Raw genomic sequence first — 26,822 nt, forward strand, 5'->3', positions numbered from 1 at the left:
AACAAGTCAATGCCAACATTGGAGGCTAAGCAGGGTTGGGCAATCAGTTTACTTGCCTGAAATAGGCATCTCAGAACTGCCATCTGGCTGCTTCCCGGGTTTCCAACTCCTTCAACTAATCCCAGGAGACAATACTTCGCCTCCATCCTGGTGGAGGTTCCAAACACCCGATCAATGGTTCCTGTCACCTCCGTCCAGTAGCAGATCAACTTCGGGCATCTCCAAAACATGTGCATCATGTCTCCCCCCATGTTCCCGCACCGGGGGCAACTTGCGTCCGGCCAAATTGAAAAAGTTTACGAGGAGCATAATAAGTTCTATATAATAAGAACAGATGTGACATCCTCTGAGAGGAGAGCCACAATTGACCACAGGCAGTATTCCTGTGGCCAATTATAGCTCAAGGGGGTTTAGTACACACCCCACACTATATAAGGCAGCCAGCGCGGCGGCCTTGTATAGTGTGTTGCGGCGGTCAGGGAAAGAGGACGATAGGCAGGGACAGTGTCTTTACTGCTTGGGAACCTAGCACTGTTACAGTGGGTGTTATGTGCCTCCTGCACAGTACACACCTGAAGCTACCCTTTATTACTGGTGTTCAATTTTTGCAATACAGGCATCGGCAGTGCAGAAGTTAGAGTGGGTGTTGTGTGCCTCCTGCACAGTATACACCTGAAGATACCCCTTATTGCTGGTGTTCTGTTTCTGTAATGCAGGAACCTAGCACTGTTACAGTGGGTGTTGTGTGCCTCCCACGCTTGTCCTTATTTTCGGCAGCTGGACGTGTTGAGCCACATCATGGCTTGGTCGGATGTGAAAGACCAAGCCCTCCTAATGCTCCTCATCCTCTCTCACCCAGGCTCAGGGTACTAGCCTGTGTTCTGTATACACTAGGCTTTCTTCTGTATACCCTATCCTCTCTTTATACTCTAGCCTGTCGTTTATGTACACTAGACTCTTTGTTTACCTCATAAATGGCAGTGTATATAGAAGGAAGGCTAGTTTATACAGAGAGGCTAAGGTATACAGAAGGTAGGCTAGAGAATAAAGAAGACAGGCTAGTGTATACAGGACACATGCTAATGTATAGAGAAAACAGGCTTGGTTATAGAGAGAGACTGAGACTATTATATTCAGAAGAAAAGCTAGTGTATAGAGAGAGGCAGGCTGGGGTATACAGAGAGGCTAGTGAATACAGATAGGGTGATGTGTACAGAAATGCTAGTGTATACTGAGAGGCTAGAGTATACAGTTATTCTGGGGTATACAGAGACTAGTTTAAAGAGAGGCTAGTGTATACAGAATACAGACTCGTGTATGCAGATAGGCTTGAGTATACAGAGATGCTAGAGTAAACAGTGAGGCTGGGGTACACAGAAAGGCTAGTTTAAAGAGAGGCTAGTGACAAAGATGTTAGTGTATAGAGAGAGTCGAGTGTATACAGATAGGACAGTGCATATAGAGAGACTAGTGTATACAGAAGACAGGCTTGGGTATACATCCAAGCTGACAGTGTATACAGAAGCCTGGGTAGTGTATACAGAGAATCTAGTGGATACAGAAGACAGGCTGGTGTATTCTAGCTAGTTTTTAAAGTCTAGTGTATACAGAAGACAGGCTGTGGTATACAGAGGGTTTAGTGTATTCAGAGAGTCTGGTGTATAGAGATGCAAGGGTGTACAGAGAAGCTAGTATATATAGAAGACTACAGCATACAGAAGAAAGGCTAGTGAATACAGAATAAAGGCTGGCTTCTACGGAGAGGCTAGTGTATGCAGAACACTATCTAGGGTATAAAGAGAGGCTAGATTATACAGAGAGGCTAGTGCATACAGTGAAGCTATTTTATATAGAAGCCTGGTTAGTGTATACAGAGAAGCTAGTGTGTACAGAAGAAAGGCTAAACAGGCTATAAAGAGAGACAAGTGTTTACAGAGGACAGTTTGGGGTATAGAAAGATGCTAGTTTATACAGAGAGGGCATACAGAAGACAGAAGACGGGCTAGTGTATTCAGAACATAGGCTAGGTATTCAGAGAGTCTAGTGTATACAGTCGGCGAGTGTATAAATAAGACTGGCTAGTTTACACAGTGTTTACAGAGATGCAAGGGTGTACAGAGAAGCTGGTATATAAAGAAGACTACAGCATACAGAAGAAAGGCTAGTGAATACAGAATACAGACTCGTGCATGCAGATAGGCTTGAGTATACAGAGATGCTAGAGTAAACAGTGAGGCTGGGGTACCCAGAGAGGCTAGTTTAAAGAGAGGCTAGTATATACAAAGATGTTAGTGTATATAGAGAGATTCGTGTATAGAGAGAGTCGAGTGTATACAGAAAGGACAGTGCATATACAGAAGACAGGCTTGGGTATACATCAAAGCTGACAGTGTATACAGAAGACTGGGTAGTGTATACAGAGTGTCTAGTGGGTACAGAAGACAGGCTGGTGTATTCTAGCTAATTTTTACAGTCTAGTGTATACAGAAGACAGGATGTGGTATACAGAGGGTTTAGTGTATTCAGAGAGTCTGGTGTATACAGTCGGCGAGTGTATACATAAGACTGGCTAGTTTACACAGTGTTTATAGAGATGCAAGGGTGTACAGAGAAGCTAGTATATATAGAAGACTACAGCATACAGAAGAAAGGCTAGTGAATACAGAATAAAGGCTAGATTATACAGAGAGGCTAGTGCATACAGTGAAGCTATTTTATATAGAAGCCTGTTTAGTGTATACAGAGAAGCTAGTGTGTACAGATGAAAGGCTAGACAGGCTATAAAGAGAGACAGGTGTTTACAGAGGACAGTTTGGGGTATAGAGAGATGCTAGTTTATACAGAGAGACTAATGTATACAGAAGACAGGCTAGGGCATACAGAAGACGGGCTAGTGTATTCAGAAAATAGGCTAGTGTATACCGAAGACAGGCTTTTGTATGCAGAAGACCGGCTAGTGTATACAGAGAAACTAGTGTATAACAGAGTGTATATAGAAGACAGGCCAGGGTGTAAAGAAGACAGAGTAATGTATACAGAAACAGAAAACATGCTCGTGTATATAGAGAGGCTAGTGAATTTAGAGGGTAGGCTAAGTGATAACAATAGACAATCTTGGATATACAGACACATTTCATCATTTCATCTAGTTCGCATCTCTAATGGAGTTTGTCTCATTGCCATGTTATGCCTTTTCATTCTTATGCTAAATATAGACTACACGATTTTAATCACCCACATCAAGCATGCAATAAAACTATCATACATCAAAATAAACCATGTACTGCCAAAACAATAACGGCCAATAACTTAAAAAATTACTTATCAGTCAATGACTTAACAAAATAAACTTTGCACTCTTTTGCTCTATTTTGCATATTTGTAATTCTCCACATCAACTGTCACTTTGATATCACCACTGACGACACACCATCCTGACTTATTTTGCTTTATTTATTATTAGAAATAGAGAGTACTATCTCAAAACCAGTTAAATCTATTCACTTCGATGAGGTCTACCGCTAATTGTACGGTAATGCAAAATGTTCACAAAACCATCCATTTGCTACCAGACATGCTGCACATATTATGAGTAATGTAACTATCGCTCGCTAACGATGTAAAAAGTTTTATTGCTTTTCTGACATTAACCGAGTATCTCTGACATTAACTGAGTATCTCTCTGCACTAGGATCATTGCACAGTTAAAACACAGTGACAAAACATTTCTTTTTACCGCAGCAAAATGTGAGAAAAGCAGTGTAAGCCGTCTTTCTGCCATATGCTTCAGAAAATTAATGTACCGCTTTTAAATCCATATCAATTCCACATCCTAATGTAAACTGTCTAAAATTTTAACATTTACTGATAGCAATTACTGATATTACATTATGATTATACCAGTGGAAATGGACCGCGTAATGGAATTGTCAAATTAATCATAATCTCAGAGTTAACTTAGCTGATAAATTTACGATTTACTCTACGATTTACTCAACGATTTAAACTTAGATTTTTTCAGGCTAAGTCAATTTAATCTTAAATAATTTATACTATATTCTACTGTACTCCTAAATAATGTACTCTTTTTCTGTATTTTAGCCGTGCTCATATTTCGTGTTATGTTGCTATTCCGACAATCGGCCTTAATGAGGATATTACTTTGCAACAATCTCTTGATCTCTTTTGTGTATTCACTTTATCTGTATTTATATTTACTGCCTCAATATACTTATTATTATTATATTATAGAGATTACTATCTCTAAATCATTGTAAACGTAACCATAGATATAATGTCTACAGCTAATTTTACGTTAAAGCAAAATTCACACAAAACCATCTTTTTAAAACCTTTTAAAGCCGGCACATTAAGAATAATGCAACCATCTCTCTACCTCTATGCAATAGGATTCTCTTTCTGACTCTATTTTGTATATTACTTCAACTGTCACACTGATAACCATTTGTAACACATAACACTGGCAACACATTTTTTAAAAGCAGCAAAATGCGAGAAAGTGGTTGCAGTAGCAAAGGATAGCAATAAAGTTTGATTACATTAATAACACATAATGCAACTATTTTACATTCACATCAAGCATACATCCTATTGTAAACTGTCTATCACTATTAATTTTCAGGGTTACTGATACATTATGCGGATAACCAGTGGAAACGGAGAAAAGTCAGTGTAAGCCGCCTTCGTGCGTAACGTTAATTTACTCTTAAATAATGTATACCCTTTAGCTGCTTAGCTCACACTTTGCTGTATGTAGCCGCGTTAACTGTATTAATGGTTTCATGTAAGTAACCAATGGGGATTGACATTTCATGTCTATCTCACATCTCTAATGCAATTTGTCTCTTTAAAATGTCATACTTTTCCGGTTATTATACTTTCTCATCCTTAAAGACAAGTTGCTGATATTTTATGATTACAGCAATCATCTCATCTAATTGCTAGTCCGATATTCTAACTTGGTATTACTTTGCAAGGCTCTATTGAACAATGTAAAGGTAAGCTAGATATTTTGTGTATTTCCACTTAAACTCGACCTGTTTATACTGTCTCAATATTATCCTTTCTAATTTTGCTAAATTAGATTATAGGGTTTGCTATGTCTAAATCCACCTTTATTACGTATACTGCTACTTTTAGGATAATACAAAACCATCTTTTGCTTCTTTACACGCTTCACATATTAAGAGTAATGCAATGCTACCGATGTGAACAGTTCAATTGCTCTCAATTTCTCAGTCATTTTGAAGCTACTGCAAAAAACGCTTCCGATCTCTTTTCAACTGCAATACTTAAGCTCTGCAATATAAAGGAATATTTAGCTGCTTAGCTCAAACTTTGCTGTACGTAGCCGTGTTTACTTAATTAATGGTTACCAAAGGGGATTGACATTTCATCTCTAATTCACATTCACATTTCTAATGCAGTTTGTCTTTTTGCCATGTCATCCTCTGCCAGTTATTTTCCTTTCTTATCCTTATACTGTATTTGCGGTATATTTACTACATTATTAAAGACACGTAATGAACCCGATTGATAAAAACCTACACACGTCGTTGCTGTCATTTCGTGTATTTCCACTTAAACTCGACTTGTATATACTGTCTCAATATTAATCTGTGTTATTTTGCTATATTTATTCTTAGAATAACCAGATTACGATCTCTATATCCTGGTAAACCAACTCACACAAACATCTTATTTCTACCTTACACGCAGCAATAAATATTAAGATATTAACATTTAACCGGTATCTCTCTGCAATAGTAAACGGAATGGGTAGATCACTCATCTAATATCAGTCTTCTCAGTGCTACCGGAACAACTTTTACATTTAGAGTAATGCAACGATTTCTCAGTTTTATGAAGCTACTGCAACTAACGCTTTGGATTTCTTTCCTGTTAAATTACGCTCTGCAATATTAAGCCATGTAAATTGTCCTATTGGTCTACTAACAATGCTATGTATAATAATACAAATCTTTCAAAAGCAATATCGTATCACTACAATACTTACACTCTGCATAATAAATATGATTAATGCGACTAATGCTAATAATAAAGTCGTCTAAAACTCGGCTATAGGTAGAGAATAAAACTATCTTACATCAAAATAAACCATGTACTGCCAAACCAATAACGGCCAATTACTTAACGTCTATCAGTCAATGACTTAACAAAATAAACTTAGCCCTCTTTTGCTCTATTTTTTATATATGTAGTTCTCTACATTAACTGTCACATTGATATCACCACTGACAACACACTACTGACCTTTTAACAGCACCAAATATGAAAAAAGCACTGTAACTCTTTACATGATTTAGATGTAGTTGCATTAGCAAAAAATAAAGTCATGTCTTCTGTACACGCTAGCCTTTCTGTATACATTAATCTTTCTGTGTACACCAGTCCCTCTATATAGACTAGCCTCTCTGTCTTCTGTATACACGTGCCCGTAACCTATATACACTAGCCTGCCTTCTTTTTACAATAGTCTCGGTGTCCCAGCCTCTCTGCATACACTAGCCTCACTGAATTCCCCAGACTCTCTTCTGTATACACAAGCCTATCTGTAAACAATAGCTTGTCATCTGTACACACTAGCCTCTCTGTATACACTAGCCATTCTTCTGTATACACCAGGCTCAGGGGAATAACATTAGCCTATCTGTATTACCTTGTTTGACTTTTCTGATTTCTGTTTCTTTTCTAGGGTCTACCTCGCCGTATACCCAAGCCAATCTTATTACCCTAGCCTCATTCCAATTATAATAGCCTCACTGTATACCCCAGGCAGTCTTGTGTTTGGTTTTTTCAGTCTGCTCAGCCATCTTCTTGTAGGGTTCTTCGGGTCAGCCCTTGCTCCCTTTTCCCCACGTATCCTCTCATTCACAAGAAGTTCATTCTCATGTCTGGGTTACCTTGGGCATCAGGCTCATCCTATCCTTCACGGGACATTCATTTGGGTTTGCGTAGCTTGCAGGCTCTTAAGGGGTTCCTTCTCATCTTCAGGTCAAGAGTCGGTGGGTTCTACTCTCACAGCGGTAACTTACAGTTGGCGTTTGGGCATATGTCATTTTATGGATGGGATCTTTACCTTTCCTTTTCTACCTATACTTGTGTCTTTTTGCCCTCTTTTCAAGCATACTGACCATCCAGGCCATGGCACACCTCAGGCCTTGGTTCTTAACCACTACAATACAGGGCACTTTCGCCCCCTTCCTTCCCAGCCCAATTTTCAGCTTTCATCGCTCGAGCGCTTTCAGTGACAATTGCGCGGTCATGCTACACTGTACCCAAATGAAATTTTTATCATTTTGTTCGCACAAATAGAGATTTATTTTGGTGGTATTTATTCACGACTCCGTTTTTTATTTTTTGCGATATAAGCGCAAAAAAGCGGAAATTTGGAAAAAAAACAATATTTTCTTTTTTCTATTTTAAAAGAAATCCAATAAAATCAAATTTTGTCATAAATTTAAGCCAAAATGTATTCTGCTACATGTTTTTGGTAAAAAAAAATCCGTCAAGTGTATAATAATTGGTTTGTGTGATCACGGACATATGTACGCAAATGATCATGTACATATGTGTGCAGGTGATCACGTACATATGTGTGCACATAATCATTGGGACAAGTGATTTTAGTGGGACATATGTGGGGGACATGTTTTTATTATTAGGGACATGTGTTTTTATTTTTTGGGGACATGTATGTTTTGGGGACATGTGTGTTATGGGGACATATGTGGGGACTGTGTTTACACTGTGTGGTGTGTTGTGTGTTTACACTAGACTGAAGATCAGTGAGTAAAAAGCTGTAAAAAACAGCTCATACTCACTGATCATCAGCTGGCTGCAGCAATCTACTCTCCTCTCCTCAGCGATGACTTCTGTGTGAGGAGAGGAGGAGCCGATTGCCTAGCAACTGGCTGTTTGTTTACATCACATGACGGCCGTGATTGGACACGGCCGTCATGTGATCAGGAGGGCCAATCACAGAGCCCTGATTGACATTCCTGAACGTCCTATCAGAAGTAGACGGCTCCCACCCGGCCGTATATGTGCATTGGCCGGGTGGGAAGTGGTTAAGTAATATCGCATTTCCCACTTGAAGACTCCGATTACAAGTGGGAAGGCTGGCCGCAGGCCAGCCCGTATTTGTGGGAGCAGTCTGAGGGACTATTAAACCCTCCTCCTCTGTCAGGGTCAGGGTTGGTGTTTTCTAGGGAGAGAGAGACCGGGTTACACAGACTTGCTAGTGTATACAGACGGAATAGTGTATACAGAAGACCAGCTAGTTTATACAGAGAGGCTAATGTGTACAAAAGACAGGCTAGATTATACAGAAGAACGTACTGGATATGCAGAGATGGAGGCGAGGTTATACTGAGGGAGAGGCTGTTTTACACAAAGAGGCTAGTGTGTGCAGACTTGCTAAAGTATACGGACAGACTAGTGTATACAGAGAGGCTATTTTAAACAGAGAGACTAGGGAAAACAGAGAGGCTAGTGTACAGAGACAAGCTGACAGTGAGGCCGGGGTATAATGAGAGCTACGTTATACAGTAGACAGGCTAGTTTATATAAAAGACAAAATTGGGTAAACAGAATACAGGCTGGGGTATAATGAGAGGCAAGATTATACATAGAGGCTAGGGTATAAAGATGTATACAGAAAGGCGGGGTATACCGAGAGACTATGTGTATAAAAGACAAGCTAGGGACGGACTAGTGTATACAGAAGACCGGCTAGTTGATACAGAGAGGCTAATGTGTACAAAAGACAGGCTAATGTATACAGATAGGCTAGATTATACAGAAGAACATCCTGGGTATGCAGAGAGCTCAGCTTCAAGGGATGGCCAACGTGAGTAATATGAGTGAGGCCGCGTACACACGCGCGGACTGTTCGCCCAACCTTGTTCGGCAAACAGTTTGTCAAACAGTCCGCTCAAAATTTGCATGAGCGGACTTGCCCGCACACGAGCGGACTGTTTGACGAACAAGGTTGGGCAAACAGTTCGCTCAACTTTTGAAATGAACGGACTCGCCCACGTAAGGCGGAGGCAAGTCCGCCCATTTCGAGCGCGTGTACAGGTAGGCGGGGCCCGCGAAGGAGACGTCGCGGGCTCCGCCGCCTGGAATGGGCTTAAAGGGGAACCCCAACGCCGAAAAAAATCGGCGTGGGGGTTCCCCCCAAGTCCACACCAGACCCTTGTCCGAGCACGCTACCCGGCCGGCCAGGAAAGGGGGGCGAGCGAGCGCGCCCCCCCTCCTGAGCCGTACCAGGCCGCGTGCCCTCAACATGGGGGGGTGCCTTGGGGAAGGGGGGGGGCCGCGCGGCCCCCCCACCCCAAAGCACCTTGTCCCCATGTTGATGAGGACAAGGGCCTCTTCCCGACAACCCTGGCCGTTGGTTGTCGGGGTCTGCGGGCGGGGGGCTTATCGGAATCTGGGAGCACCCTTTAATAAGGGGGCCCCCGGATACCGGCCCCCCACCCTATGTGAATGAGTATGGGGTACAATGTACCCCTACCCATTCACCTGTGAAATAAAGTACAAATAAAAACACAACACAGGGGGAAAAAATATTTTATTGCACAGCCGGGGGTCTTCCGTCTTCGGGGGTCTTCTCGCCGGACTCCTCCGCTATGTGTGTGTAGCTCTTTTGCCAGCGGAGGAGTCCGGCTTTCTTCCTCCCCGCCGCCGGCCTCTTCTCCCGACTTCGGGGGTCTTGTCCCCCTCTTCGGTTCTTCTGCCGGGCCACCGCGCCTGGTCCGGTGGCCCGGTCTTCTGTCGCCGTCTTCCGTTCTTCTGTCGCCGCCTTCGGTTCTTCTGCCGGGCCACCGCGCCTTCTTGTAGCTCTTTTACAGGCGGTGGCCCGGTCTTCTGTCGCCGTCGCCGCCTTCCGTTCGTGTTCTTCTTCTTCTTCTTCTTCTTCTTGTTCTTCTCCAGGAGATGTTGACACGTCGCTCCCTCCGGCCGGAATGCCAGAGCCGCCCTGCGCTGTGACTTATATAGTGACAATGGGGCGGGGTCACATGGTATATGTCACATGGGTTGGTCACATGGGTTGATGTCACATGGGGACTATGACATCGTAAGGGGGCGGGGTCACCATGTGACCAACCCATGTGACATATACCATGTGACCCCGCCCCATTGTCACTATATAAGTCACAGCGCAGGGCGGCTCTGGCATTCCGGCCGGAGGGAGCGACGTGTCAACATCTCCTGGAGAAGAACAAGAAGAAGAAGAAGAAGAAGAAGAAGAACACGAACGGAAGGCGGCGACGGCGACGGCGACAGAAGACCGGGCCACCGCCTGTAAAAGAGCTACAAGAAGGCGCGGTGGCCCGGCAGAAGAACCGAAGGCGGCGACAGAAGAACGGAAGACGGCGACAGAAGACCGGGCCACCGGACCAGGCGCGGTGGCCCGGCAGAAGAACCGAAGAGGGGGACAAGACCCCCGAAGTCGGGAGAAGAGGCCGGCGGCGGGGAGGAAGAAAGCCGGACTCCTCCGCTGGCAAAAGAGCTACACACACATAGCGGAGGAGTCCGGCGAGAAGACCCCCGAATACGGAAGACCCCCGGCTGTGCAATAAAATATTTTTTCCCCCTGTGTTGTGTTTTTATTTGTACTTTATTTCACAGGTGAATGGGTAGGGGTACATTGTACCCCATACTCATTCACATAGGGTGGGGGGCCGGTATCCGGGGGCCCCCTTCTTAAAGGGGGCCTCCCGGATTCCGATAAGCCCCCCGCCCGCAGACCCCGACAACCAACGGCCAGGGTTGTCGGGAAGAGGCCCTTGTCCTCATCAACATGGGGACAAGGTGCTTTGGGGTGGGGGGGCAGCGTGGCCCCCCCTTCCCCAAGGCACCCCCCCATGTTGAGGGCACGCGGCCTGGTACGGCTCAGGAGGGGGGGCGCGCTCGCTCGCCCCCCTTTCCTGGCCGGCCGGGTAGCGTGCTCGGACAAGGGTCTGGTGTGGACTTGGGGGGAACCCCCACGCCGATTTTTTTCGGCGTTGGGGTTCCCCTTTAAGCCCATTCCAGGCGGCGGAGCCCGCGACGTCTCCTTCGCGGGCCCGCCTACCTGTACACGCGCTCGAAATGGGCGGACTTTCCGAGCGGGAACAGTCTGCTCATTTCGAAAGTACAGCGGACAGGCCCACACACGGGCGGACTGTTCGCTCAAACACAGTTTCAGCGGACAGTTTTTCGGAATTTCCGAAAGACTTTGTCCGTCCAACTGTCCGCTGAAACTGTCCGCTGAAAGCCCACACACGAGCGGACTGTCCGCCCAAACACTGTTCAGCGGACAAGGTTGGGCGAACAGTCCGCCCGTGTGTACGCGGCCTGAGACTCCTCACCCCCCCCCCCCACCTACCAGATCCGACTTTCATCCCCTTGCCCTCTCTGCCTCGGTCATCTGGTGGCAGTTTTATGCACTCCCTGGCCCCCACCCATTCATAATCCTTACCGACCTTTCCTTCCGCTGCTCACAGGAACATACTGGATGACTTGTCTAATTAACCAACTTGTACAAGACACCGCTATCCTCCTGTCTGACACCGGTCCCCATTGGAGGCGTTACCCCTCACTGTTTGGGTGGTCCCTGCCTCCCCCTGGATGCTCCACATATACCCCGACGACATTGTCGGAGGGGCACCACTTGACAGGTGGCATCTCCCATTGGAGGAAGGGATGATGACCCCAACCCCTTGGCAGCAGGTTCTTTCATGTACAGACCAGGGGGCGGCTCATCTTCCCTTCTGGAGTCTTGACCTTAGAGGGGGGAGTTGCACTTTGGGGGGTCTGAGTGATACCTAGTGCGCTGTACTGGAAGGGCTTGACATTCCCGCATATGTGTCCCCTCTCCCTGGTTGCGCCCCTCGTCCCCCCCTCTGGCCCCCACCTACTCTTTGCCGAGATTGCCTTCTGCAGCTTTCGGGGACACCCTGGATGACTTATTTATTGAGCCTATTGGTGCGAGACACTGCTTCCCTCCAGTTTGACTCTGGACCCCCCTGGAGGATTTACCCCTTACTGTATTGGCGGTCCCAGCCTCCCTCTGGATGCTCTACACAGCCCCCGATGGTGATGCAGGAGAGACACTAATTGGCGGGCCCCAGAACTGCTGCTCGGGTGAAGTCTCCCGTTGGATGGAGGGATGGTGGCCCCAGCCCCTTGCCTGCCGGACTCTCCATGCACCGACCAGGGCTGCTCCTCTTTCATCTTCATGTGGTGACCATGGAGGGGAGGAGTTGAAACTTATGGGGTCCGGGTGGTTGCTGGTGTGAGCACGCTAAAGGACTTGACCTTTCCGCATGTTTGTCCCCTCTCCTTTGCTGCCCCTCCTTCCCTCCCCCTTCCCTCCCTTACCTCCTTCCCTTCCCTCCCCCCTTCCCTCCCCCTTTCACTCCCCCTTTCCCCCCTTACCCCCCTCTTTTCCCCCCTTCCCTCCCCCTTTTCCCCCGGGGCGTGGATGGAGGAGAGGGGGTAAGAAGAGGACAATCTGCCAAAGAGAGAAATACATTTGTTCGGGGGCTGCATGTACTTTTGGGGTATGGGACGGGGGGTGGTGGATCCCATTCTGTGATGCCTTTTCTGTTGTGACGGGCTCCCTCGTGCATGCCTACATTTAGGGCGAGCTGAGGAGACCCCTCAGTGCTGACAGTTCTATGCTCTACCTCTGTTTTAATTATACTATTGTTTTTTTGGTTCTATGATGTTACTGATTGTCTTTTATTTGCATACCGGTATCAGACGTGACATTTACCACTGCCGGGACTGGGGAGACTGGGATCCGGGGGCTCCCTCTCCGACCTGTCTACCCACCAACCCAAGTAGGACGGCGCTTTAAACCCAGTGTACATCTGGTAAACGCTATAGCATAATTGTGCTGTTTTAGTATACAATTCCTGTACTGTTGAGTGCGGACAACCCTTAATTTCCCTCTCCCCCTGGGGTTGAGGTGCCCGGCCTCTTTTTCCCCTTACCTTTCCTTCCATTTGCCCTTCCTTTTTCCCCCTTAGTTCCCTCCATCCATTACCTACCCAATACCTACCTTGGTTCAACTTTCTTTGCTTTTCTCGGACGTCCCCCTTCCCCTCCCCGAGGAGCGATGGCAGACTCAGTCAAGGTCACCTCTCTAAACGTTAAGGGACTGAACTCCTCTGAAAAACGGTGGATCCTCCTGTGAGAACTGAAGACTTCCTGTACTGATGTGGCCTTTATACAAGAAACACATTTTAAAAATACTAGCCTCCCCTTTCTACGGTCAAGATCCTTCGCTAAGGTCTACCACTCTACTAACCCCTCCTCTAAGACCAAGGGAATCTCCATTCTGATCTCTAGCAGGCTCCCCTCGGTTCTCCAGGATTCTCTGGTGGACCCTGGGGGCCGATATCTTTTTCTTAGGGGCCACATTGGAGAGCTCCTTTTTACATTTGCCACTGTGTACACTCCCAATGATCACCAAGACACATTCCTCAGAACTACCCTGCACAGATGATGTGACTTTCGGGAGGGCCAGTTGATATTAGGTGGGGACTTTAATGTCCCCTTTCGCCATCGGTTGACACTTCTGCCTCTTGCTCCTCGCTCCTCATTTACTCTAGAAAGCGGATTACTAAGTGCTTACTGAATGACCAATTAGTTGATATCTGGTGTCTGCAACACTCCGGGGAAAGGGACTACTCTTTTTGCTCTTCCCCTCACAAATCATACTTGAGGATAGACTTCTTCTTGATTCCACATGACCAACTGCACTTGGTGAGCTCTTCCTCCATCGGCCATATTACTTGGTCTGACCACGCTCCTGTAGCCCTTACCTACACCCTCTCTAGGAACCCCTCACCTAGGACTCTATTCTGGCACCTTAATGAGAGCCTCCTCCAGATACCGGAAGTTTTAGCAGATGTGACCAGGGAATTGGACCTTTATTTCCAAGAAAACTAAACGCAGGACTGCGACCCGGGGATAATTTGGGAGGCTCACAAGTCAGTACTCCGCAGGGTACTTATCAGGCACGGGGCACGCATCAAACGAACACGGAAGGAACAAATTGCTAATCTGTTTTGTGAACTTGCCTCTGTGGAAGCGAAACATAAACATGCCCCCTCACGGACCTTAGAGATTGAATTGGGGACACTCCGTACCCAGATTACTGACCTACTCCATTATAAAGCGAAAGCAGTACTCCAGTTTTGTCGTAAACTGATGTAGGAATCAGGGGACAAATGCGGAAAAATCTTTGCCAGGTCAGTAAAAGGAGTGGAAATCTGCCTCTTACATACAACAGTTGATAGATGAGAATGGCCAGAGGGGCTCTACCCCAACCCAAATAGCCAAAGTCTTTGAAAAATGCTACTCTGATCTCTACAACCTGCCCGATTCAGGGTCCGGACAGGACAATATAGACAGATATGTAACCGGTTCTGGTCTACCAACCCGATCACACTGGAAGAAGTCCAGATGGCCGTGGGACCTCCGAAGGTGGGTAAGGCTCCGGGCCCTGACGGATATACCGCACAATACTATAAGACCTTCCTCCCTATTCTCGGCCCGCGCTTGGTGAATTTATTGAATACTCTGAGCTTGAATGGGGATTTTCCTGAGCATACCCTTAGAGCCCACATCTCGTTGATACCTAAGGAGGGCAAAGACCCGGGCCTATGTGGGAGCTACAGACCCATTTCCCTCCTAAATTCGGTCCTAAAACGATTCTCTAAAATCCTCGCCACGTGCAGTCCCTTATACATATTGACCAGTTAGGTTTTATTCCCACCAGGGAAGATAGGGACAACACCATTAAGGTGCTTACCCTGGTCCATAAAGCAAAGTCATCTGGGACCCCTTGTCTTTTCGTGAGTACTGATGCCGAGAAGGCTTTTGATCGGGTCAAATGGACATTCATGTTCTCGGTCCTTCGCCATATAGGTCTGAGTGAACGGATGTTGGCATGGATAAGTAAGATATACTCACGCCCTTCAGCTCAACTCAAAGCGAATGGGGTGCTCTCATCTCCCCTTGACATCGGGAATGGGACCAGACAGGGTTGCCCCCTGTCGCCCCAGTTATTCGCACTGTCATTGGAACCCTTTCTCTCCACAATTCGACAAAACTCAGACATAACGCGACTCCAAATCGGTACTATTGACATCTGCCTACGTAGATGACATGCTGTTCTCGTTGACGAATCCCAGAGTTTCCTTGCCAAATCTCCTTCGGGAATTCCAGATATACGGGATACTTCTTGAAATCAGAGGCCATGGGGGTCGAAGTCCGCCCGCAAACGTTACTAGACTTGTAGTCCAATTTTCGATTTAAATGGACCCATACAGCCCTTAAGTACTTAGGTACTTACATTCCACAGGACAACGCGCGTACGTTTATGTTGAACTTCCCCCCACCCCTTGTCACTAAGATCCGCAGTTTGCTTCACGGGTGGCATTCTGGCCTCCATTCCTGGTTCAGGAGATGCAATCTCATTAAAATGAACATACTCCCTAAATTTACCTATCTTTTCCAAGCTCTCCCGATCCAGATTCCAGTCCCGTTTTTTAAGCAAGCTCAATCCCTGCTCACTCAATTTAACTGGGCCCACAAAAATCCCAGACTTAAGTGGTCACAGCTGACATTGTCTAAACAACAGGGAGGGTTGGTTCTCCCTGACTTGCGATGCTACTACCTGGCCTCCCATCTGGGGCGTGTATTGGACTGGAATGGAAACAAACTTTCTAAGCTCTGGGTGCTACTAGGACAATCTCACTCCCAAATTCCGCTAAGAAGCACCATGTGGTGCTATAAGGATTTACCCACAGACTTGACGTCATATCCCACTATAGGGGCTTCATTGAAAGTCAGTCACCTGATCGCTACCCAAAACACACTCACGTCTTTGACTTCCCCCCTATTCCCTATACGTGGCCATCCGAACTTGGAACCGGGGACCCACTTAGAAATTCCAACCTAGACCATGCGTCTAAATTCGTCATTGATGGAAAATGACCTTCTTTCTCAACCCTAACAGATCCGACAGGGCTTTTCCAAATGCCTTTTTGGAGAGCGGCGCAACAACATCATTTTTTCCATTCCATCCCCAATACTCAAACTTTCGCACGCCCTCAGACGGAGTTTGAGGCTCTATGCAGGAGCGAAGGCCCTTTGGTCCACATTCTCTCTCAAACAGATCACCCACACTTAACCTGCCTGTCCAACTGGGAAAAGGACCTTAATTGCTCGTTTTCCCCAGCACAGAGACAACGCATTATCACTTTGGCTCTCAAAACCTCGCTGTGCACGAAGATACAGGAGACAAATTTTAAACTTCTCACCAGGTGGTATTTGACACCATCAAAGCTGCATAAATAATTCCCCTCTTCCTCGAACATATGCTGGAGGTGTGGAGAAGAAGAGGGCACGTTGATCCACATTTTTTGGTCCTGCCCCAGCTTGGTGGACTTCTGGACAGAGATCCGATGCATAACACAAAAATTCACAGACTTCTCCATCCCGGAAGAGGCTGCATTCTTTCTCTTGCACCATTGACAGATTCCCATTAAGAAGTACAAAAAAATAAATTTTACGGCATGTGATAAATGTGGCGAAATCCTGCATCCCTCTCTATTGGAAAAAATGTTCCCCCCCTTTCATTACTCACTGGCTTAGGAAAATAGAGGACATTAAAAAAAATGGAGGACTTGATCCTCACATCACAAGGTAAACAAGAATTTTTTAAACAAACCTGGGACATCTGGAATACCTTTATATTCTCGCTGGAAGGATGTCGCCTGCTATCACCTTAATGCTCTGAGCTTTCCTTGACTGGCCCCTTGGACAGTGGCTGCCATTGTGTCTCGTCCCCTCTTCTCCTTTCCTGATCTTTCACCCCTTCTCTTTTCTGCCTTCCTCCCCTATCTCTCACCCCCTCCACCCACTCTCTCTTTTGGAAAAAGTGGAAAATTGGGAATGACGGCCCCACCCCCCCCTCTGGATGGATTATGCCGGAGGGACCTGGGGTTTGTGTGACCCTGGATCTTGGTACAGTACTTTATCCGTGCCTTGAATCATTATGATTGATGGAAGGCAGACTCACAGTTGCGAATATACCTGTATCAAGTATTGTTCAGCTGCTTTTTGCTCTGTATTTCTCTGTTGCATTATGTACTCGGGGGACCGTCTTCCCCTGTTTGGAGAAAAAATTATATTTGAAAAAAAAAAGAAGCCTACGACACCTGGTATTCCCAGGCGGTCTGCCATTCAGGCATTAACCAGGCCCGACCCTGCTTAGCCTCCAAGATCAGACGAGATGGAACAGATTCAGGGGGATGTGGCCGTAGCCAATAACTTCAGGCACTCTCAACTCTCTTGACAAACGCCAAGATGGTCACCTTGGGAAAGAAACAAAAAAAAAAACAAGTCAACACCAACAACATAAAAAGAAGTCTACAGCACCTAGTATTCCCAGGTGGTCTCTCATCCAGGTATTAACAAGGCCCGACCCTGTTTAGTCTCTGAGATCAGACGAGATCTGGTGCTTTCAGGGTTATGTGGCCATAGGCAAGCTCTTCAGGCACTCTCAACCCTCTTGACAAACACCAAGATGGTCACCTTGGTAAACAAACAAAACAAAAACAAGTCAACGCCAACAACATAAAAAGAAGCCTACAGCACCTAGTATTCCCAGGTTGTCTCCAATCCAGGTACTAGCAAGGCCCAACCCTGTTTAGCCTCTGAGATCAGAGGAGATCGGGCGCTTTCAGGGTTATGTGCCCATATGCAATCTCTTTGGGCACTCTCAACCCTCTTGACAAATGCCAAGATAGTCACCTTGAGATACAAGCGAAAAAAGACAGGTCAATGTCAACAACATAAAAAGAAGAATACGGCACCTGGTATTCCAACGCCATCTCCCATCCAGGTACTAACTAGGCCCAACCCTTCTTAGCCTCAGAGATAAGAAGAGCTAGGGCTTTTTCAGGGTGATGCTGCTGTAAGCGATCTCTTTGGGCACTCTCAACCCTCTTGACAAATGCCAAGATGGTCACCTTGGGAAACAAGCGGAAAAAAACAAACGAATCAACGCCAACAACATAAAAAGAAGCCTACAATAACTGGTATTCCCAGGTGGTCTCCCATCCAGGTACTAACCAGGCCTGACTATTCTTAGCCTCCAAGATCAGACAAGATTGGGTGCTTTCAGAGTGATATGGCCATAGACAATCTCTTCAGGCACTCTCAACCCTCTTGACAAACACCAAGATGGTGACCTTGGGAAACAAGCTAAAAAAAACAGGTCAACGCCAACAACATAAAAAGAAGCCTACGACACCTGGTATTCCCAGGCGGTCTCCCATCCGCGTACTAACAAGGCCTGACACTTCTTAGCCTCCAACATCAAATGAGATCGGGTGCTTTCAGGGTGATGTGCCCGTAGGCAATCCCTTCAGGCACTTTCAACCCTCTTGACAAACGCCAAGATGGTCACCTTGGGAATCAAGCAACAACTTAAAAAAAAAGCCTATGGCATTGAGAAATCCCAGGCGGTCTCCCATCCAGGTACTAACCAGGTCCCAACCCTGCTTAGCCTCTGAGATCAAATGAGATTGGGCTCCTTTAGGGTGATGCAGCCATAGTAGATTTTTTTCAGGCACGCTCAACCCTCTTGACAAACGCCAAGATGGTCACCTTGGGAAGCAAACAAAAAATCAAGTCAACGCCAACAACATAAAAAGAAGCCTACAGCACCTAGTATTCCCAGGCGGTCTCCCATCCAGGTATTAACAAGGCACGACCCTTTCTAGCCTCTGAGATCAGAGGAGATTGGGTGCTTTCAGGGTGATGTGCCCATAGGCAATCTCTTTGGGCACTCTCATCCCTCTTGAAAAATGCCAAGATAGTCACCCTGGGAAACAAGCGAAAAAAAACAGGTCAACGCCAACAACATGAAAAGAAGAATACGGCACCTGGTATTCCAAGGCCATCTCCCATTCAAGTACTAACTAGGCCCAACCCTTCTTAGCCTCCGAGATCAGAAGAGATAGGGTGCTTTCAGGGTGATGCTGCTGTAAGCGATCTCTTTAAGCACTCTCTACCCTCTTGACAAATGCCAAGATGATCACTTTGGGAAACAAGCGAAAAAAAACAGGTCAACACCAACAACATAAAAAGAAGCCTGCAGCATCTGGAAAACCCAGGCGGTCTCCCATCCAGGTACAAACCAGGCCCAACCCTGCTTAGCCTCTGAGACCAGACGAGATTGGGTGCTTTAAGGGTGTTGTGGCCGTAGGCAATTTCTTTGTGCACTCTCAACCCTCTTGACAAATGGCAAGATGGTCACCTTGGGAAAAAAGGGAAAAAACACAGGTCAACGCCGACAACATAATGAGAAGCCTACGGCACCTGGTATTCCCAGGCTGTCTCCCGTCCAGGTACTAACCAGGCCCATCGCTGCTTAGCCTCCAAGATCAGATGAGATTGGGCTCTCTCAGGGTGATTTGGCCGTAGGCACTCTCTTTGGGCACTCTGAAGCCTCTTGACAAAGGCCAAGATGCTCACCTTGGGAAAAAAGCTAAAAAAAACAGGTCAAAGCCAACAACATAAAAAGAAGTCTACGGCATCCGGTATTCCCAGGCGATCTCCCAATCAAGACACTAACCAGGCCAGATCCTTCTATGGCACCTGGTCTTCCCAGGCAGTCTCCCATCCAGGTACTAACCAGGCCTGACACTGCTTAGCCTCTGAAATCAGACGAGATCGGGTGCTTTCAGGGTGATGTGGCCGTAAGCATTCTCTTCAAGACACGCCCAACCCTCTTGACAAACGCCAAGATGGTCGCCTTCAGAAACAAGCGAAAAAAACAGGTCAAAGCCAACAACATAAAAAGAAGCCTATGGCACCTGGTATTCCCAGGCGGTCTCCCATCCAGGTACTAACCAGGCCTGACACTGTTTAGCCTCCGAGATCAGACGAGATTGGACGCTTTCAGGGTGATGGGGCCGTAGGTGATCTCTTCGGGCACTCTCAACCCTCTTGACAAATGCCAAGATGGTCACCTTGGGAAACAAGTGAAAAAAAAAAAACAGGTCAAGGTCAATAACATAAAAAGAAGCATACGGCACCTGTTATTCCCAGACGTTCTCCTATCCTGGTATTAACCAGGCCCAACACGGCTTAGCCTCCGAGATCAGACAAGATCGGGTGTTTTCAGGGTGATGGGGCCGTAGGTGATCTCTTTAGGCACTCTCGACCCTCTTTTTAAAAGCCAAGATGGTCACCTTGGGAAACAAGCGAAAATAAACAGGTCAACACCAACAACATAAAAAGAAGCCTACGGCACCTGGTATTCACAGATGGTCTCCCATACAGGTATTAACCAGGCCGTACACTGCTAGGCCTCTGAGATCAGATGAGATTGTGCGCTTTCAGGGTGATGTGGCCATAGGTGTTCTATTCAGACACTCTCAACCCTCTTGACAAATGCCAAGATGGTCATCTTGGGAAAAAAGTGAAAAAAAAACAGGTCAACGCCAACAACATAGACCCTGGCGGTCTCCCATCTGACCCTGACCCTGACCCTGCTTAGCCTCTGAGATCGGGCGCTTTCAGGGTGATGTGGCCTTAGGCGAATGCTTCGGGACATACTCAAAACTCTTGACAGATGCTAAAATGGTCACCTTGGGAAACAAGCGAAAAAAAAACAGGTCAAAGCCAACAATATAAAAAGATTCCTACGGCACCTGTAATTAGGTACTATCCAGACCGGACCCTGCTTAGCCTCCGAGATCAGATGAGATCGGGCGCTTTCAGGGTGATGTGGCCGTAGGAGATTTCTTCGGGCTCTCTCAGCCCTCTTGACAAATGCCAAGATGGTCACCTTGGGAAAGAAGCGGAAAAAAAAAAAAATGTCAACGCCAACAGCATAAAAAGAAGCCTACGGCACCTGGTATTCCCAGTCGGTCTCCCATCCAGTTACTAATCAGGCCCGAGAATGCTTAACCTCCGAGATCAGACAAGATCGGGCACTTTCAGGGTGATTTGGCCGTAGGCACTTTCTTTGGGCACTCTCACCCTCTTGACAAACGCCAAGATGGTCATCTTGGGAAACAAGTGAAAAAAAACAGGTCAACGCCAACAACATAAAAAATAGAATTTTTATATACAGCTTACCTGTAAAATCCTTTTCTTGAGAGTACATCACCGGACACAGGAGCTTCATTACATAGTGGGTTATATAGGCACCTCTGGTGATTGGACACTGGTTAACCCCCAATTAAGGAGAATTCCTCCCCTATATTACCCCTCCCATATGGGAGGCACCTCAGTTTTGTAGCAAAGCAATAGGAAACCACGTAAAACCCAAGAGGGGTGGGAGCCCTGTGTCCCGTGATGTACTCTCAAGAAAAGGATTTTACAGGTAAGCTGTGTATAAAAATCCTATTTTCTTGATCATACATCAGGGGACACAGGAGCTTCATTACATAGTGGGATGTCCCAAAGCAATGCTCAGATTGAGGGGAGGGAGACACAGATCATAATATATAGACCGCCAAGGACCGGAGGACCTAAACTGCAGCCTGCAGTACACTGCGCCCAAAGGCGATATCCTCTTGCCCTCTGACATCCACCTGATAGAATCTGGTGAATATGTGGACTGATGACCAAGTTGCAGCCTTACAGATCTGAGCCAGGGAGGCCTGGTGATGCACTGCCCAAGAAGCACTTACAGCCCTAGTTGAGTGCGCTTTTACTTGAAAAGGAGGGATCTTCCCTTTAACACTATAGGCCTGAGAAATAATCTGTCTAATCCACCATGAGAGAGTGGATTTTGATGCCACCTGACCCTTCCTAGGGCCTTCCGGCAAAATAAATAAGCAATCAGTTTTCCTTATCTGTGCAGTTGCCTGAAGATAAATACTGATTGCCCTTACCACATCCAAAGTGTGCAAAGATTCTTCTTCTGCAGACTGTGGGTCCAGAAAAAAGGATGGTAGGCTTACATCTTGATTCAAATGGAATCCTGAAACCACCTTAGGCAGAAAGGACCTGTTGGGACGCATTACCACCAGGTCCTTATGAATAATTAGATACGGTTCTTTACTGGAGAGAGCTGCTAGTTCTGACACTCTTCTAGCCGTGGATATGGCTACCAAGAAAACCAATTTTTTAGTCAAAAGAACTAACGAAGCCTGATGCAAAGGTTCAAAAGGTTGCCCCTGCAAAGCTGAGAGAACCAAATTCAGATCCCATGGGCATACCGGAGGTTTGACTGGCGGCCTTATCCGCATAGCCCCCTGGATGAAAGCCCGCACCAGGGAATGTGATGCAAGTGGTTTCTGAAAAAACACTGACAAGGCCGAAATATGCACCTTGATAGTGCTTATGGCCAAATTCATTTCTAGGCCTGACTGGAGGAAGGCCAAGATCCTGCTAATGACATACTTTCTAGGATGACATTCCCTGAGTTCACAACAGGAAACATATGCCCTCCAGATTTTGTAGTAAATAAGCCTGGAGGCCGGCTTTCTGGCATTGACCAGAGTAGAAAGGACTGGCCCCGAAAGCCCACGGTCTCTCAGAATGTGGGTCTCAGCAGCCAAACCGTCAAATTCAGACTGTGTAAAGCAGCATGGTAAATTGGACCCTGTGAGAGCAGATCTGGCCGGAGAGGGAGGATCCACGGCCTGCCTACTGCCAACTTCATGATCTCTGCGTACCACGGTCGCCTGGGCCAAGCCGGGGCTACCAAAAGAAGCGACTTTGTTTCCCTCTAGACTCTTCCCAGGAACCGCGACAGAAGCGGGCACGGGGGGAAGGCATAAATCAAATTGTACTGATCCCAGGGAACTGTCAGAGCATCCGACCCCTGAGCGAGTGTATCTCTTGTCCTTGACACGAATTTGTCCAGTTTTCTGTTGAACCTGGACGCAAACAGATCTACGTCTGGAGTACCCCACCTGCGACATATGTTCCAAAACACGTCGGGGTGCAGAGCCCATTCTCCTAGGCACAACTGCTGGCGGCGCAGAAAATCTGTCTGCCAATTTTCCACTCCTGGAATGAAGACTGCAGAAAGGCATGGAACATGCCTTTCTGCCCAGACAAGTATACGATTCACCTCTTTTTGCGCAACCAGACTTCTGGTACTGCCCTGGTGATTGATATAGGCCACTGCTGTGGCATTGTCGGACTGAACCCGAACAGGTCTGAAAGACCAGTTTATGAGAGCCATATAAACTGCCCGGATCTCCAAGACATTTATGGGCAATAGCTTCTCGATCGCAGACCATTTCCACTGCGAGCACGTCTCCTCCAACACTGCTCCCCAGCCTGTCAGGCTGCCATTTGTCATAATAATCTTCCATGGAAGAGGAAGAAAAGTTTTGCCTTTCAACAAATTCTCGGTTTGTAACGAGACTCTTAGACTCGTTAGACGAGACTCTTGCGTGTCCCTGGGGATAGACGCATAGGAAGATCCAAGGACTGGGGCTTCCTGTTCCAAGCCGCAAGGATGAATCTTTGCAGAGGCCTTGAGTGGAACTGGGCGAATGGAACGGCCTCGAAGGAGGCGACCATTTTCCCAAAGAGTCTCATGCACAACCGAATGGGGGAAGATCTTCTGCCCAGAATTAGACGCACCAGATCCCCAATGGCCAAGGCTTTTGGCCTTGGTAGAAACACCTTGCCCTGAGCAGTGTCGATAACCATACCCAGGTATTCCAACCTGGTAGCAGGCTGTAGGGACGACTTTTCTAGGTTTATAATCCAACCTAGGCGTTCCAGCTGTTCTAGCGTTCTGGTAACACTGTGGTTCAGGAGCGCTACTGTTTTCTCTATGAGAAGCAAATCGTCTAGATAAGCCATGACGGCTATACCCTGAGCTCTTAGGTTTGCCAAGAGAGGGTCCAGAATCTTTGTGAAGACTCGAGGGGCCGTAGCTAGCCCGAACGGCAAGGCCACAAATTGAAAATGGCGCCGCTCTACCGCAAACCTTAGATTCTTTTGGTGTGCGGGAAAAATTGGCACATGGAGATATGCATCCTTGATGTCTATTGATGCCATAAACTCTCCCCCTTGCAGGGAGGAGACCACAGTGCGAATTGACTGTATTCAGAAGGACCGGATGCGTAAAAAACGGTTCAGATCCTTCAGATCCAGGATAGGTCTGACACTTCCATTTGGCTTTGGAACGGTGAAGAGATTCGAGTAAAACCCTGAACCCTGTTCTTTTGGGTCCACTTCTACTATCACCCCCTGGGATAGTAAGTGATCTAAGGCCAGAAATAGCGGTCTTTGCTTTACTGGGTCTCTGGGGATCCTTGACCTTAGAAAGCGAGAAGGTGGAATCTCCTGAAACTCCAGCTTGTAGCCCAGAGATACCGAAGAGACCACCCACTCATCCCGGATCTCTTCCCGCCAGGCTTCTGCAAACTGCAAGAGCCTTCCCCCCACTTGGCCGAGCGGGGGCGCTCCTTCACAAGGAAGCTTTCGGGCTCTGCTTGGCAGGCTTTCGCCCTCAGGATTTCTTCTGCCCCTGGGCCCGGCCTTGAGCCTTTCCTGTAGAGGGGGGTTGAGAAGGCCGTCACCACTGCTTAGAGCTTGATGCTCCAGGAGAGAGAGAACGCCTAAATGATGGACGTTTGCTCCTTTTGACTGGAAGGAGAGTAGATTTACCCCCTGAAATTTTTTGGACGAATTTGTCTAATTCTTCTACAAACAAACGTTCCCCTTTAAACGGGAACCCAATCAAATGCTTCTTGCATGATAGCTCAGCTTGCCCAATTCTTTAGCCATAGGGCCCTTCGCATGTGTACCAACAGGAGAGACAAACGAGATGCTTGTTGGACAGAATCCGAAATCGCATCAATCAGGAAACACAGAATTTGAGGTATTTCTGCATAATTCTCCACTTCCTCACTGGGAAGGAGGCCAAGCATCTGCTTAACCTGTTCCTTGAGGAACTGACACAACCCCACAGCTGCGACTGTAAGTTGCACTACAGTGCCAGTCATGGAAAAGGAGGCTTTTTTTTTTTTTTGTAAAATCTTTATTTTGAGATATTTTGACATTGAAACACACTTAAGTATACATTAGACAGGTGTGTCAGGACCAAACAAAGAACAAATAAACTGTGACACCCATAAAAACTGACCCAGTGGCCAAGAGTTGGCGGCTCAAACCAGACACATGAATTAGGCAAACGGGTGGAGATGAACGTCTGGAGTGTCTTCTAGCTCATACACATCAAGTCCGGCCTCCGTGGGCTAGGGCCCCGCTCCAAGGTGCCTCTGAGCGGAAAGGAGAGGACGGGCCGGAGCCCAGTCCCCCACCTCCCGTCATACAAAAGGCCGGGGAGGCATGGGACCACCCCCAGGGGCCGCCCAGGAGAGGGGGGCACAATCACCTCCAGCAACCTCTCCCGAGCGTCCCCCGGGGGTAGGACAGGCCCACAGCAACCCCCCCCCCAGGAGGGACGTCCCAGCATGGACCCCTCCGGACAGAGGGATTCCCCCCGTCAGCCAAACAAAGTGGCCGCAGGGCCAGCCAGCCCACAGGAAGCCTAACGCACCACCACAGCTCAATACCACGTAGGTCAATAAAAGGCAACATCTTATAGTGTGGAATACAGAGAAAGAAGGTAAAAAAGAACAGTAGGAAGGGTGAGAGAGAGGCAAGAAGGGGTAGAGAGGGGATTGGGGGATAGGGTAAGGGAGGAGGGTGGAGCCTACTTGACATCCCTGCGAAGTGCAGCGGTCCAGCACCAGGCGAGTCTCAGCAGCAAAGTCGTCTCTCCGTCCATGGGGCAAGAAGGTGAAAAACAGCCACTAGGTGGGAACATCATTGTGTGTGCGGGATCTCAAAGAGGGTTCCGCTAGCTCCAGTAGAGCCAAGTCCAGACTGGAGGTAGCGTATATAGTTTCGGACATGTAGACTGTCCATGATTGCCATATGCTGTCACACTTAGCCCGTGTACCCCTACAGGTTGCCACCCAATATTCCGCTTCTCTGATGTCATTCACTTTTTTGACCCAGTCCTCCACTGTGGGAGTCCTAGTTTGTTTCCAGTAAATCGGTATAAGACGTCTGGCCGCGTTCAACAGATGCGGCAGAGGGCTTTTTTTGTATCTACCAATCGGGATCGGAGGAATGTGCAAAAGATAGTTGGCCGGAGACAGTGGCACATCAAGATGCAAAACTGCCTCTATGCGGGATCGGATGTCCTCCCAGAATGGCTTGATTCGTGGGCAATCCCACCAAATATGAAGGAGGGTGCCCAATTGGCCACATTCCCTCCAGCACCGGTCCGATACCGAAGGGTAGATACGTGCTAAGTCTGCCGGCACTCTGTACCAGCGAGACAGTACTTTAAAATTAGTTTCTTGGGTTTTGGACTCCATGGAGCTAGCGTACGTGAGTTTGTAGAGGTGGGACAGTTGGGCCGCGGAAAAGTCAAGTTGTAGCTCCCTCTCCCAGACCCGTATGTATGTCGGTCTAGCGACCTCGGTAACACAGCCCAGCAAGTGATATAATTCGGAGATCAGGTGGGGAGTGGGTTCATCTGCTACATAAAAACGCTCAAATGGTGTAAGGAGCGCTTCGTCCCTGATTAAGTGGCCATGGGCTTCAAAAAAGTGGTGCAATTGCCTGTATCGCCAAAAATTCATAGCTGTCTGCGCATGCCCGGTCTGCAGGGATTCATAGCTGACCATTTGGCCACCGCTGAGAAACTGTCCACAACTGGCATTCCCGTCAGCTGCCCAGGGGACAAAAAAGGCCCTCCGCTCCCC

General features: G+C 47.2%; 7 pseudogenes; all 7 read right to left on the reverse strand.

The window, feature by feature from the left end:
• Nucleotides 1-17,478: 17,478 nt before the first annotated feature.
• Nucleotides 17,479-17,597, reverse strand: LOC143999349 (5S ribosomal RNA; annotated as a pseudogene).
• Nucleotides 17,598-17,697: 100 nt separating this feature from the next.
• Nucleotides 17,698-17,816, reverse strand: LOC143999003 (5S ribosomal RNA; annotated as a pseudogene).
• A 321-nt stretch (nt 17,817-18,137) lies between these two features.
• LOC143998679 (5S ribosomal RNA) lies at nt 18,138-18,256 on the reverse strand (annotated as a pseudogene).
• Nucleotides 18,257-19,425: 1,169 nt separating this feature from the next.
• On the reverse strand, nt 19,426-19,544 carry LOC144000029 (5S ribosomal RNA; annotated as a pseudogene).
• Nucleotides 19,545-19,704: 160 nt separating this feature from the next.
• Nucleotides 19,705-19,823, reverse strand: LOC143999054 (5S ribosomal RNA; annotated as a pseudogene).
• A 99-nt stretch (nt 19,824-19,922) lies between these two features.
• Nucleotides 19,923-20,041, reverse strand: LOC143998655 (5S ribosomal RNA; annotated as a pseudogene).
• A 924-nt stretch (nt 20,042-20,965) lies between these two features.
• Nucleotides 20,966-21,084, reverse strand: LOC143998463 (5S ribosomal RNA; annotated as a pseudogene).
• Nucleotides 21,085-26,822: the final 5,738 nt, after the last annotated feature.

Source organism: Lithobates pipiens, unplaced genomic scaffold, assembly GCF_037356315.1.
Source record: "Lithobates pipiens isolate NorthernLeopardFrog02 unplaced genomic scaffold, aLitPip1_a1.2 Scaffold_19, whole genome shotgun sequence".
Taxonomy (NCBI): domain Eukaryota; kingdom Metazoa; phylum Chordata; class Amphibia; order Anura; family Ranidae; genus Lithobates; species Lithobates pipiens.